The sequence below is a fragment of the Poecilia formosa genome, unplaced genomic scaffold (genome assembly GCF_000485575.1).
Source record: "Poecilia formosa unplaced genomic scaffold, Poecilia_formosa-5.1.2 Scaffold60, whole genome shotgun sequence".
Lineage (NCBI taxonomy): Eukaryota > Metazoa > Chordata > Actinopteri > Cyprinodontiformes > Poeciliidae > Poecilia > Poecilia formosa.
Window position 1 is genome coordinate 548,387 of NW_006799999.1, and position 12,151 is coordinate 560,537.

A 12,151-nucleotide genomic window follows, 5' to 3' on the forward strand; every position below is an offset into this window, starting at 1 on the left:
GACAAAAAACCGCAAAAGGGGGAAAAAACTCCAAAAAAAAAAAAAACCTTGATTCAACAATAGCAATACAGCTTTAAGACTGATAAAAATAAATAAATAAGCCCCTTTCAAAAATATATAAAACACTGACGAAATTAGACATTACAAATAAAAATATCTGCTATCAAAACTGGTGTTTAGTAATGAATGATCGTGGTGGAATTAAAGCCAGCAGCAGCTTATTAATGGTTGAAAAACATGATAATGTTATGAATGAAAAAACCATGTTTACTGTACAGTAGTTGCCTTTATTTCCTATTTGGCCACCAGCATCCATCATTACATATTACATGTCACTCTTTCCTCCTTCTGTCATTTACCTTAGACTGCGAAGTGGAGAGTGAGAAAATCAAACTTGGTCCTGTAAGGTCATAATAGAAGAATGTGATGATGGAGGCGAAAGAGGAGGCAGGAAGTGTGAGGATTCAACATGTAGCTATGCTGGAGTGAGTGCCTACATACTGAGACATGGCGTGTTACTGGGACTGGTAGATGTGGCAAGACGCATTGAATGACAATCCTCAATTAGTCAATCATGACAGGTTTGCCAAGACGAAGATTGCCTTTGATCAGCTATTCCTCCACAAGTGTTAAGATTTTTGAGGCGTTTGTGAGACAGTTTTGAGAAATTCAGGAGTACGGCGAGTCTCCCCGTGCAAACTTTCTACTTAGCATGTTGTGCACTTGTTCTTTCGCAACATTCAGCCAGAACCGTTTGATCTTCTGCCATTTTAAACCGTGTTGTCAGAGAGTGAAGATGAAGATCTATGGCGCTCCACAGGAGACCACGTCAAAGACGAGTCTGCTATTCCAGCAATGCCTAAAATGTGACGGAAGGACGTCCATGATCGATGCCCTCCAAGTGTTTGGGGAAACCAGTTCTGCTGAACAAAAGGGCTGCCGGACATAAACAAAAAAAATATGTGACATTACAGAAAAGATGAATGGAGATAGTGTAGTTCTGATATGTTTCCCTGTATCTCCTTAGCAAGTTTTGCTGCAGGGTCTACACTGATCTTTAGACTAACAGATTGATCTAATAGCACAAGCAGAGAGTAACATTAAGAGGCATTGTAGGCAGTAATTTGAAAAGCAAATGTCAAAGTTGAACATACTATTCAGAGCAGTAAATTTGCTGCATGCTGGAAGGATGCATGCATGCTGAGTGGGCATCTGCAATGCTTGCATGTGTCAGTGTGCTTAGATGACAGTGTGAGAGAGTTTTGGTATAAAAGCCTGATTTTACAGCACCTGCCTCTGTCCGTCAGAGGCGATGCAGTTGGCAGCAGGAGCTGTCCTGATTTTTCACGTCTTTCAACCCGCCCCTCACGGATTTGCAGCTGGCTCTGGCAGGAGCGCACGCATGCATCTCACAAAGCAGAACAGCGCAGAAAGCAGTTCTTTAAAGTAGGTTAAAGTTTGCTTCTCATGAGCAATGCATGGCCCAAAGAGGATATTTGTAGTTGAGCCAATTTAAATCCGGCTCCAGAAAGTTTCAGCTTCAGAAGCAGAGCTCTGCTGCCCACTGCTGGCAGCAATCACTTTAACTCTGAGAAATCTGGCAAAATTTTTATATCGCTTCTTATTTTCATTCAATGGCATTTAATTGAGGCTTGATGCTGTAATTTTTCTGTTGTGATGTTTTATTTTTATTTCACCTAGTTATTTTTACTATTAGGTTTTTGTTTATTTTTATTTTCTCTTTTAATCAAATTATTTTATTAGTCCCTCTCTGCAACTGTAGGCCAACCATTGCTGCAGATTTACAGGCATTACCAACAACCTGAGACCCCGTTTTTATTAAAGACGAAGACTTGTGGAAGGAGCCTGTGTGAAGTGCATGGCTTTACCATCTTTGAATTACAGAAGAATATCTGTCGGACCAGGATGCGATGAAACGGCATTCTGAATTTCAAAAGCTTGTTCATGCACGGCCCCACTGAGGCGATAATAGGGAAGGAGCCCTGCAGTGTTTCAGAAGCTTGAGTCAGGTCATGATACAATGTTCCTCTGAACACACAGGTGGCTGGGAGCCCCACTGATCGGGAAATAAGAAACAACCTGGTAGCTGTCAGGCTCACCAGGCAGACGGTAACACTATTAATGATGAATGGTTGGAAGGGGGCAGAATAAACCTCTACCTGGTTGTTATGCTAGCTCTTGCTAGCAGTGGTAAAGGACCTGGGAAAACATGTTTATCAAAAATAATTTTCAATAAATAGAGAATTTAATTTCTATCAAACATTTTCTTTTTTCCTGTCAAACTTTTGTTGGGTTCAGCCATTACGTCATTCTTTGAGGCTCCCTTCACCTGACAAAGTGCTGCACCATGATGGCAAAAATCTGATACGTGATCTTTGCAGGGCCTTGGAAAGGTTTTGCCAAGAGTATAAGGATACACAAAAATGAAGAGTTCTGTGCAGCACTGCACTTCTACAGGGAGGTAAATGTGGTTTATTATCACTGTAATGACATATGAGGGTTGTAAGGCACAGGAGGGCAATGGAGGCATTCTCTTTGGCTGGTATGCAACTGTATGATTTCTTTGTTGAAGATGTGACAACATGCTAAAATCCCTCGCGCAAAGAATTTGGTAAGCACATGGGCTGTCCAGTGTTGTAAGGCACACCTCCAAATTATGCCCGTGCTCAGCTGTGGTGGTTGCTGGGCGACAAAAGGTCACCTGCATGTTTCTCAGGCAGAACGCATCCATCTGATAAACCTAAAGACTGAAGAACGAGGAAGAAGGCGGTGAAATAAATTCTTAAGTTTAAAAAAAAAAAAAGAAATACGTATTACTCTTGTTTAATATTTAACAAATCAAGCCCATACAAATATTTAAAGTGGTGTGGTTCTGAAACAGACCTGGCTAACTCTACTTTGGCACATCTTTAACTCACCTCTACATATTTTCCAAGGAAAATATGTAGAGAAAGTAGTGAAAATCGCAATCTTGCACTCTTGATGATAATTTATCAGTGCATGTTATTTTGCAAATTTATTCAGATAGAACATAAACTTGACAGCAATAGCCACAGGAAAGCTAACAACACAACACTTGCCGAGTTTAGGATCATAATTCAGCTGACAGGAAATCCATTATCAGCGTGGGCGATCTATAACAGAGTCTTAATTAGGCATCCAATTATTGTAAACTCCCAAAGTGCATCACAAAGCACAAATATAACTTTTTGCATGTATAATATGAAAAAAAAGCAATCATCTCGCAAGTAATAAAATTTGCAAGGTACTCTCAGTATCTTTAAAATGCTCAAAAAAAATGAAAAAAGTAATTTTGCAATCCTTTTTTGCAACTTGGGTCACAGTTATCAACACAAATTCAGAATAAATTGCAACATTCAAAAAGTAAAAATGTATGTTTATTGGTAGGTTTATGATGGTAAAACTCGCAGAGTAGAAAATTACTAGTTCTGTACCCTGGATAAACTCCCAACCAACACTTCCAGTTTGAGTTTATTTGGGTCCATTTATAAATTGCTCAAACTTCAAGTATATTTTATTTTATCTGCCTAAAATCTTTTGATGAAACATTTGATATCTCCTTAATTTTCTAAGCCTCACTCAACTAGAGCAAAATATATATAAATGACATTTTCTTTAAATCATATTAAAGCTTTCAAAGCTAAGAACACTCTCTTTTAACTGTTTTGTTAAAAGTGTAAATATTTCATCCAGATTTAAAAAAAAGAAAAAGATTTTAGCCTAATCCAATAAATAATTGTTCAAGATTGTTTTTTACACATTGGCATATTGTGGAATAGAAATATAAAAACATTTTATTCTTGAATTTTAAGACCTATATGCTATATTTTGATGCGTCTTTGTGTTGCAAATCTTTTCTCTTTATGACCTGCAGAGGGCAGTAGCAGGCTACACAAGCGCTCAAGTGGAGGGAGAAAGACTACGTGAAGAACAATACAAAAAATAATGACCCAAAGGACAGAGCTAGGTAACAAAGGTTAGAATAAACAGCAGTGGATTTAAATAACGCAACCAGAGCCACACAAACCTGTTCATTAAAGTTGCTTCTAAGCTGCAACAACAAGGCAGACTCTCCTGTGAAGTCACTCGGCCACCCAGTGTGCTGTCATTTTCTAAGAAGACCATTAAAATCCCACTTGTTTACATGGATTTCATGCCTCTGCTAATGTGGGGGGAAAACAGCAGCTTTGAAAACTTGAACATTACATTGTAGCATTTCTCGGAGGTGAGGGCCGTTTGGATCACTGCAGCTCTGCCTTCACCTCAGCTCAGCCTCCACCAGGAGAGGTTGCCAATTAGAGCCTGCACATATGACACACTTGACTCCCCCGCTTGAACCATGGCTGGAGATAATAGGCCTCTTCCTGCAGCCCGATCGATGGCTCACCGTCCCAGGGTGGACGTCTGCCTCACTGTACGCACAGATCCTGCCAGCACAAATACACACACTTTTCTCTCACTTTCTCTCTTCCTATACGTCGGGGAGTAAAATGTCAGCATTCAGTTTCTCAGACACAAATATAGGGCGGATATATATAAGCAGCGCGCTCACATTGTTTTCTCCTACTTTGAAATGAAAACAATAAGAGACGGTGAGACAGGGCCCCCTGCAGAAAACCTTCCATGCAAAGTGGAGTTATACGAACAATATTTGTAGAGATAATGCATTTAACTATGAATTAAACTCGACGTGAGGCACCAGGCTTCCGTGGGAGTTTGTGACTCTTGGATATTTGTTGTGTTCAGTAATAGGATGGCAGCTTGAAGTAATGTGCTCTCGGCAGTCAGGCCACTGCTCTTCCAGGCATCTCGAAGCAAAGACATCACCATAAAGTAACAAAACAGGAACTCCAACTCAGTTTTCCCACTTAAACAAGTGTTGGGAATGAAGGCTTCTCGTTCTGGCGGAAGGGGGAAAGTTTTTGGAGAAGATAAACAGAAGAGACAGCGAGAGGAGCTGCAGGTGAAGAACGGAGAGGAGTTGATGAAGGCTTCTCCATGCCTCTTCAGACGGGGCGAGGTAGAAAAGTGCGAGTGTGAGCCTAGACCGCCTCCGTCAGCTGTCAGCGTTCTGGATGTCAGGCCTACCCGAGGCTCCTGGTCCTCCCTCTCCCTCCCTCTCTTCCCTGGCAATGTCATGTTGTCAGCCCACATATGCTTGTCTGCAGAGGAGAGAGGAGGAAGGGGAATGGGTGAGGAGGGGGGGGGGGCGTAGCACGCGGGCAGCCTCCGTCTTTTTCCTGTCGCTGTTGACACTCGTCTTCTTTCCTGACGTCGTTCCGTTTTAACCCCTTCAGCTGCTCCCTCGGTCCTCCGCCTTTGCTGCTCTCTTGTCTCCGAGCTTTGATAACGTCAATTACAATCACCCAACTTTCACTTGCAGCATGACTCTGTCCTTCTGCCATTTTCTGCTCGGTTCTCATCACATGCATAGTGGAGCCTCTATGTGACAGATTGATGCTGTTCTGTACCGTCAGTAATATATATATTTTTTTATCTTTAAATACCAGAATCAAAGTCTTTTGTAATCTCGCGATGCATCAGAACATGTTCTGGGGAAGCTAATATCTGTGCCGTCTTTTCTTTATGAAGTGTCTTTAACTGTGAACTTTAAATCGTGGATGCTGTTTTATGCACAAAAACAGTTTTTCTTTACTTTTATTAGAATAATCTACTAACTGTAAATTCTCTAGCTTTATCCATTCGGCTTCTTCTTGTTTGCAATGAATCACAATGTTTTGTGTCACAAATACTTTCAGTAAACTCTCAGAAAGAGTATTTGTGAATATTTTCCTTTCAGTGCTCTGTCTATTCATTTTGCACTCCAGTGGTAACCTTACAATAAATCCATCTTTTATGCGGAAGATTAACATCTCATTGAGAAATTCTGGGAAATATATATATATATAAATGACCCTAGCAGCCTCCTGAAAAAATAGATATGAGCAGAGGATTATTTTTATATGTAAATGTAACCTTTTCAAGTTGATCAGAATATTAAGGAACTTTTATTTAGTATTTCAATTAGTCTCAGACATTTTCTAGAACAAAAACAAACTTTTTAAGTTTCAAAGATTGAATTTTACTTTACATTTTAAAACTCAGAACATTTCTGAAATAAATCTCACAAATCCTGAGTTTGTTCTTGCAATTCTTTGACTTTTGGAGCTCAGAAGTTTTCTTGTTTTTTCAGGAACATTTTTGACATTATTCTCAAATTTATGGTTCTTTTGGCAGATATTTATTTTAACACTATAGACTGAAGTCAGCTTTATTATCAAATGGCATCCTGGCATGTTCTTGAGCGGACACTGGCAATATTAAATCCACTTGGATGTTTTTATTGAAACTTTTTACTAAAACAAGTTACATAGAAAAACAGGGTGGGATATTTCTGAGTTAAAAGAAACTTCAGCTTGGCCTTTTTTCACTTTATCTCTATTTCAAATTTAAAGCTTAGACATCTGACTAAATGGCATGACCTGGCCTTGAAAGAAAAGTGAAAGCATCATCATCCACTCCTGTTTCTGTGCTTTTATCCAGATGAGAAATCACTGGGATTGGTTAACATTGAGTAGTTGTATGAAAACATCAGCCAGCCGCCTATATCTGTATGGGTAGCAGCCCTCTCGCCCCGGTGACCTGCCCCTGGCACCTGCCACAGGGGGTTAAGAGACAACCCATCAATCAAGCTCAGAGCCCTGGGCACCAAACCTCCTCTCTATCTCTCCGATCAATCCATCCACTTTCCTAAGACTCATGATGCAAGTCTTAACTCACTCATCACATTCAGCACACATGATCTGAGATCCAGCTTCCACACAAAGAGGATATCTGTATTTGAACCCAATGTCCCACATCACTGTCTCAGTATGCATGTCACAAGGCAACTGTAACTCCTATGTGCTATGGAGTTACACACATAGTGCATTAAGGGATTATTCTTGATGCACCTTTATAATGTCTAAATCTGATAAAATAATAATAAAAAAAAAGTATTTATTTTAACTGCAAAATAAAAAATAAAAAGCCTGCACAGAAAATATTCCCACTTTTATCACCGACAAGATTCAATATGATGTTATACTTAATATTTTTGCTATTTTTTCTTCTGAAAGATGTAGTGTAACTACATTAAGCCTATCAAAAATGTGAGAACATCACAACCAGACAAGGACACGATATTTTAACCACACTGCCCATCTCTCGTGTAATTTGCGCTGTTTACTCAGCGGCGGTTCTGAAAAACCAAGAGAAAAATCTTTTCCTGTAGAATCTGGAAAAAATTGACTAAGTGCTCAGAGAACTTTCTGCTCGCCGGCATTAAACTTTCACATCCACACCTGCACGCGAGCACAGAGAGCACAAATGGGCAAAACAAGAACTCCTTCTGTCAACACTGATACAAACACACGTATCTGCTTGCGCTCACACTCGCCTCCTGGATATGAGTACCCTTGCCCTGAGTGCTCCCTTGCTGCAGTCTCCACAGCAAGCAGAGAGGCTGTCTGAGTGCTTTATGTTTGCTGTAACACAGAGTCATGGCCAGCACAGCCATTGATTTGTCAACAACATAGTGATACACTGTGGATGGATAATGGCCCCATCTTGTACAGTCGCTGCATTTTTCTGGACAGCCCAGAAGCATCTGTTGGTGTGTTCTGCTTTCTCTCTTTCCTTCCTCCTCCTCTACTCACTTCTCCTTCCCTCCCTCCCTCCCTCTCTCTCCACCCACCCACATCCTCGCAGTTGGAAAACAATACGAGAAAAGCAATGTGTCTTGTTCAGCTACTAAATAGCTGTCTGGTTTGTGTCTCCTGAGGTGTTTGCACATCAGTGGCTGGCCCATCTATCAGGTCCATGCCTGGCCCTCAAACCTGCAGGTATAAAGATGATAGATAGAGCACCCTCTAAAAGAGGAAGGGGAAAAGATGAATGGATACAGAGAGAGACAGTTACAGATATCAAAATGGAGTGACTGAGGCAGAAAAAATAATGGAGTTAAAGAGGAAAAAAAAAAAATGCTGAAAACTTCGAGATGAAAGAGGGTGAGGTGCAGAGCGAAAACGTCCACAACAGGAGGTGGCTGCACTGGCTCTTCATCAACATCATCAGTGAAACTGAACTCCATAAGGTCAGTGGAAACGATCTATATCTTAAATGACTTGCATTAACTTTTAACTGAAACTATAAAATAAACACAACGATGTTGCAACACTTAAATCTAATCAGTAAGGTAGTTAACGCAGAATAATTCCCTGTCATAAGCTGATTACAAATAAAAGTTTTTTTATTATTTAAATTTTTATTTTAACTATGATTAACTATGTTTTTGGGTTCAGTTTCACCATCTTTTAGTAATGAAGAAATCACTAAAAGAAAATGTGTCAGGGATCATGAAGTGTGCAAAAACATAAGAACAGATGAGAAACGGCGATCTGTCAGTTCAGAAAGTCATTACTAGGGATTTAGTGAACCGTCACGAAAGCTCTTAGTCATAGATGGAGAAAATGTGGAACAGTGGTGAATTTGAAGGTCTAGTTCAAGTATGGACTTAAATCTGAATGAGACCTTGTGACATGACACTAAAAAGGCAGCTGAGGCAAGACAACTCTCTAATGCTGATGAATTAAAACAATTCTGCAAAGAGTCGGCAGAAAATGATGATGTAAGAGAGATGCAAGAGAACCACTGTCAGGTATCACAAAACGTTTATGGCAGTTGTTGCAGCCAAAGGTTTCAGACAAGAATTTCTACTTTATGTACGGTCAGGTTGGTTTGGAAAGCTTTTTTATCAATACATGACATAATTTGAAAGCTGTACTTTTTTTTATTTTCTCATTTTTCATGATTAAAAAGAAATAGCTAGGCGAACTGGTGCTTTTGTTTCTTGATTGCACTGTAGACACAAAAGCATATATGACCAAAAACAATTTACAATTACAGAAGACCATTTGATGGTGCATGTCCATGCAAAATGGTTACTTACAGTAGAACTTAGCAGTGGTTTTGTGTTGATGTTGACTACTGTTTATGAGTTTATAGACACAATTAAAAACAGCGGAAAAAGTCCTGAAAGTGGACTCCAGTCAAGCAAATCACCAGCTTGTAGCTAGCCAAAGACAAATTAAGAAGGCCTCTATAAGAACAAACGCAGTGACAGATTCATAAAGAAGTGATACAAGTTATTCCAGGCTCCCTGTGCACATTTCCCATTCCCTTCACTGTTTGATTAAACAGCATCCCCCCCCCTCCACCCTTCCCTTATCTGAGCTGTCGCTGCAGGAAGGAGCTATCTGCTGTGTGAGTGGCAGACGGCAGCCTGCTGCCTCTGATAGTGCTCCACTTTGGTTAGGTAAATAGAAACTTAACTGAACTGAAACAATTTAAACAGCCTAAATGTAAGGGGATTAAAACTGGTCAAACAGTGGCTGAGCACAGGGATGGCTCCTAGCTAATAATGCCCCACCGTAAGAATAAGCAATATGTTTAAAAAAAAAAAAAGTAAACGGAAAGACAGGGATGGCACAAACAATGTCAGAAAACATAAGAAAGACAGAGGACACATAGCTTGCTTCTGATGCCTTGGTGCTCTTTGACCTACAAAAAAACCCCTCTCCTACGCCTGCAAAATGTTGCATGCAAACATACAAATGGCAAAAGGCAGAAAAGGCAGGACAGACCCGGAGACAAGTTTCCGGCTGGACGCCCTCGCATCGCAGCAAAGTCTCGCCCCGCTCTGCCCAAAGGCCGTTTCCAGACTGGGCAGTGGAGTGAGCGACCCCGCCTGACTCTAACGCTGTGTGGCAGGGGGACCTCAAGACAGATGCTCCCTGCCACTGGCATGGTGTTGAAGAGGAGATGGTATTCAGTCTGTAGCAGACAGCAGTGGAAATTCAGAGGGAGGAAAACAGAGAGAGAAACTGAATGCTTGAATGGCAATGTTGGGAGTGGGGGGGAGGTGAAGGAGGAATAACGATGGCAGGGTGGTGAAGATGGTGTTGGTGGGGGGTAGTGTGGTGGAGGCGGATGGGGGTGCAGAAGGGGTGGCTGTAAAAAGGAGAAATAAATCAAGTCAAAGCAATTTGTGGCAATGGCTGCTGCAGTGTCATTAGGAATCCCGTCACGCAGCAGCTCCTCTGAGCAGTCAGCAGGCGCAGGTTGACAGGAGGCCAAAGAGGAATTTTAATTTTTACTCCCTGTCTCACAGCTCCCACCTCACATTCGTTTCCTAACCAGCGTCTGCCAATAGTGGCCTTCAAACTCATCCACCACCGGCAGCCTGTCCTCCATTAAACCTCTTTGATATTTTACTCGAAAATCAAACCTAACATATCTCCCACACCGCTTCTGGATCAATGATTGTCAAACATTGACAGGCAGTGTAATGTATTTCATGCATCGACGGATTATAAAATAAGAGGCCCCCTGGGCAGTGACATGAAAAAGTCCCCCCATTTTATTTGAGGACAAAAGAACCAAACAACCAAAAACACGCACATAGATAAGAAAGAAAAAAAAAAGTCCCATCAGCAGACAAACTACTTCATATATTCTGGATTTTGTTTTTAAAGTAATTTCAGTGACGAAGTATGAGTCACTTAAAAAGTCTTAGTTTGTGGTGATTTCATGTCTTTAAAAATTATTTCCAATTCATTCACTTTTTCACATTCCATTGTCATTCTGATATTTTCATTATGCAATTTCATTCTAAGTCTATTTGGTGTTTCATTGGGGCCTTGAACCTCATACATTAAGAATCTAAATGAAGATAATCTCCAACATTAGCCTTGCTCTGCTTTTTTCCTAAATAAGCATTTTCGCTATTTTTTTTATTTATTAGCTATGTTTAGCATACTGAATGGAGCAAGTCAAAGTAAAACAACATGCGACTGATTCCCAGTGGTGGAGAAAGTACTCAAAAAAATGTAGTTAGGTAAAAGTACAACTACCACATTAACATTTGTACTTAAGTAAAAGTAAAAAATACTGGCTTTTAAAAATACTTAAGTATTACAAGTAAAAGTACTTGCTGAATGCATTACCTAATCCCTAATACAATATCATTAAATGAACTGATCGTATTTCATTTTAATACATTAGAAATGTGCCATTTTAATGAACAATGCCACAGATAAAGCATGTTTTTATTATGTTAACTCTCTGTAACACAGTTTAGTCTTAGATATGTGATTCTATGCATCATAATTTCAGGGATGGAAACATCTTGTCTCCTGTCCTAACATAGCATGAACTTCACTTTTTTTTGCCACTAGTGGCATTTATTTTTAAAGAAATCCAACAGAAAGGGCATGGAAAGGAGATGGGTGGGGGAGGACATGCAACCGAGGAGCCAGTAGCAGAGTTGAGTCAAGACCACCTACCCAAGATCAAGTAAAGACCAGCACCCGGCGTTACGTGACACAAAAAAAACAACAACAAAGTTTTACCTATCAAAATTGCTTCTCAAATTGATCTGAAAGATTCACATTCCCATAAAACACCTAGATATTAAATACTTAGAGCTTAAATAAATTTAATCCGTCCAGAAGAATCGGATCATTCCTGAATGTCATATCAATGCAGACTTTGGTCATAGCGTTGTCCCATATATGCGACACCTTCAGCGCACAATAATTCAGCGCATGAGTGACAACTTTTTTTCATCGCAGATGCAACATGTGTGTCTCAGTCAGTACAGCTAGCTTTGCTAGCATCACGTCCACAGATCTTACCTTTCTTTAAGCTTTTATTCCAAGTGACGCGAAAAGTTGGACGAAGTCCCCACCGTCTGTGAAAGCGAAGCGCTGCTGATTTTACATGTCGCCATATCTTATGATTTATGCAGCGCTATTTATTATATTACTGACGATCAGACAGACATCTCCTCCCGCTCAGAGGAAACCACTGCGCATGTCTGGAGCTCCGCGTGCGAGTAAAGGTGGAGGCGATGGGTGACAACAGACACTAAGTCACGTTATTGCTTGGATTTTACGGCGCCACCTTAAGTTCCTGAACTTCACATTTTAATGGAAAAAAAAGAGCAACGAGAATTGGATGTATCAAGTAACGCGACAGTTTTGTAGAAATGTAGTGAAGTAGAAAGTAC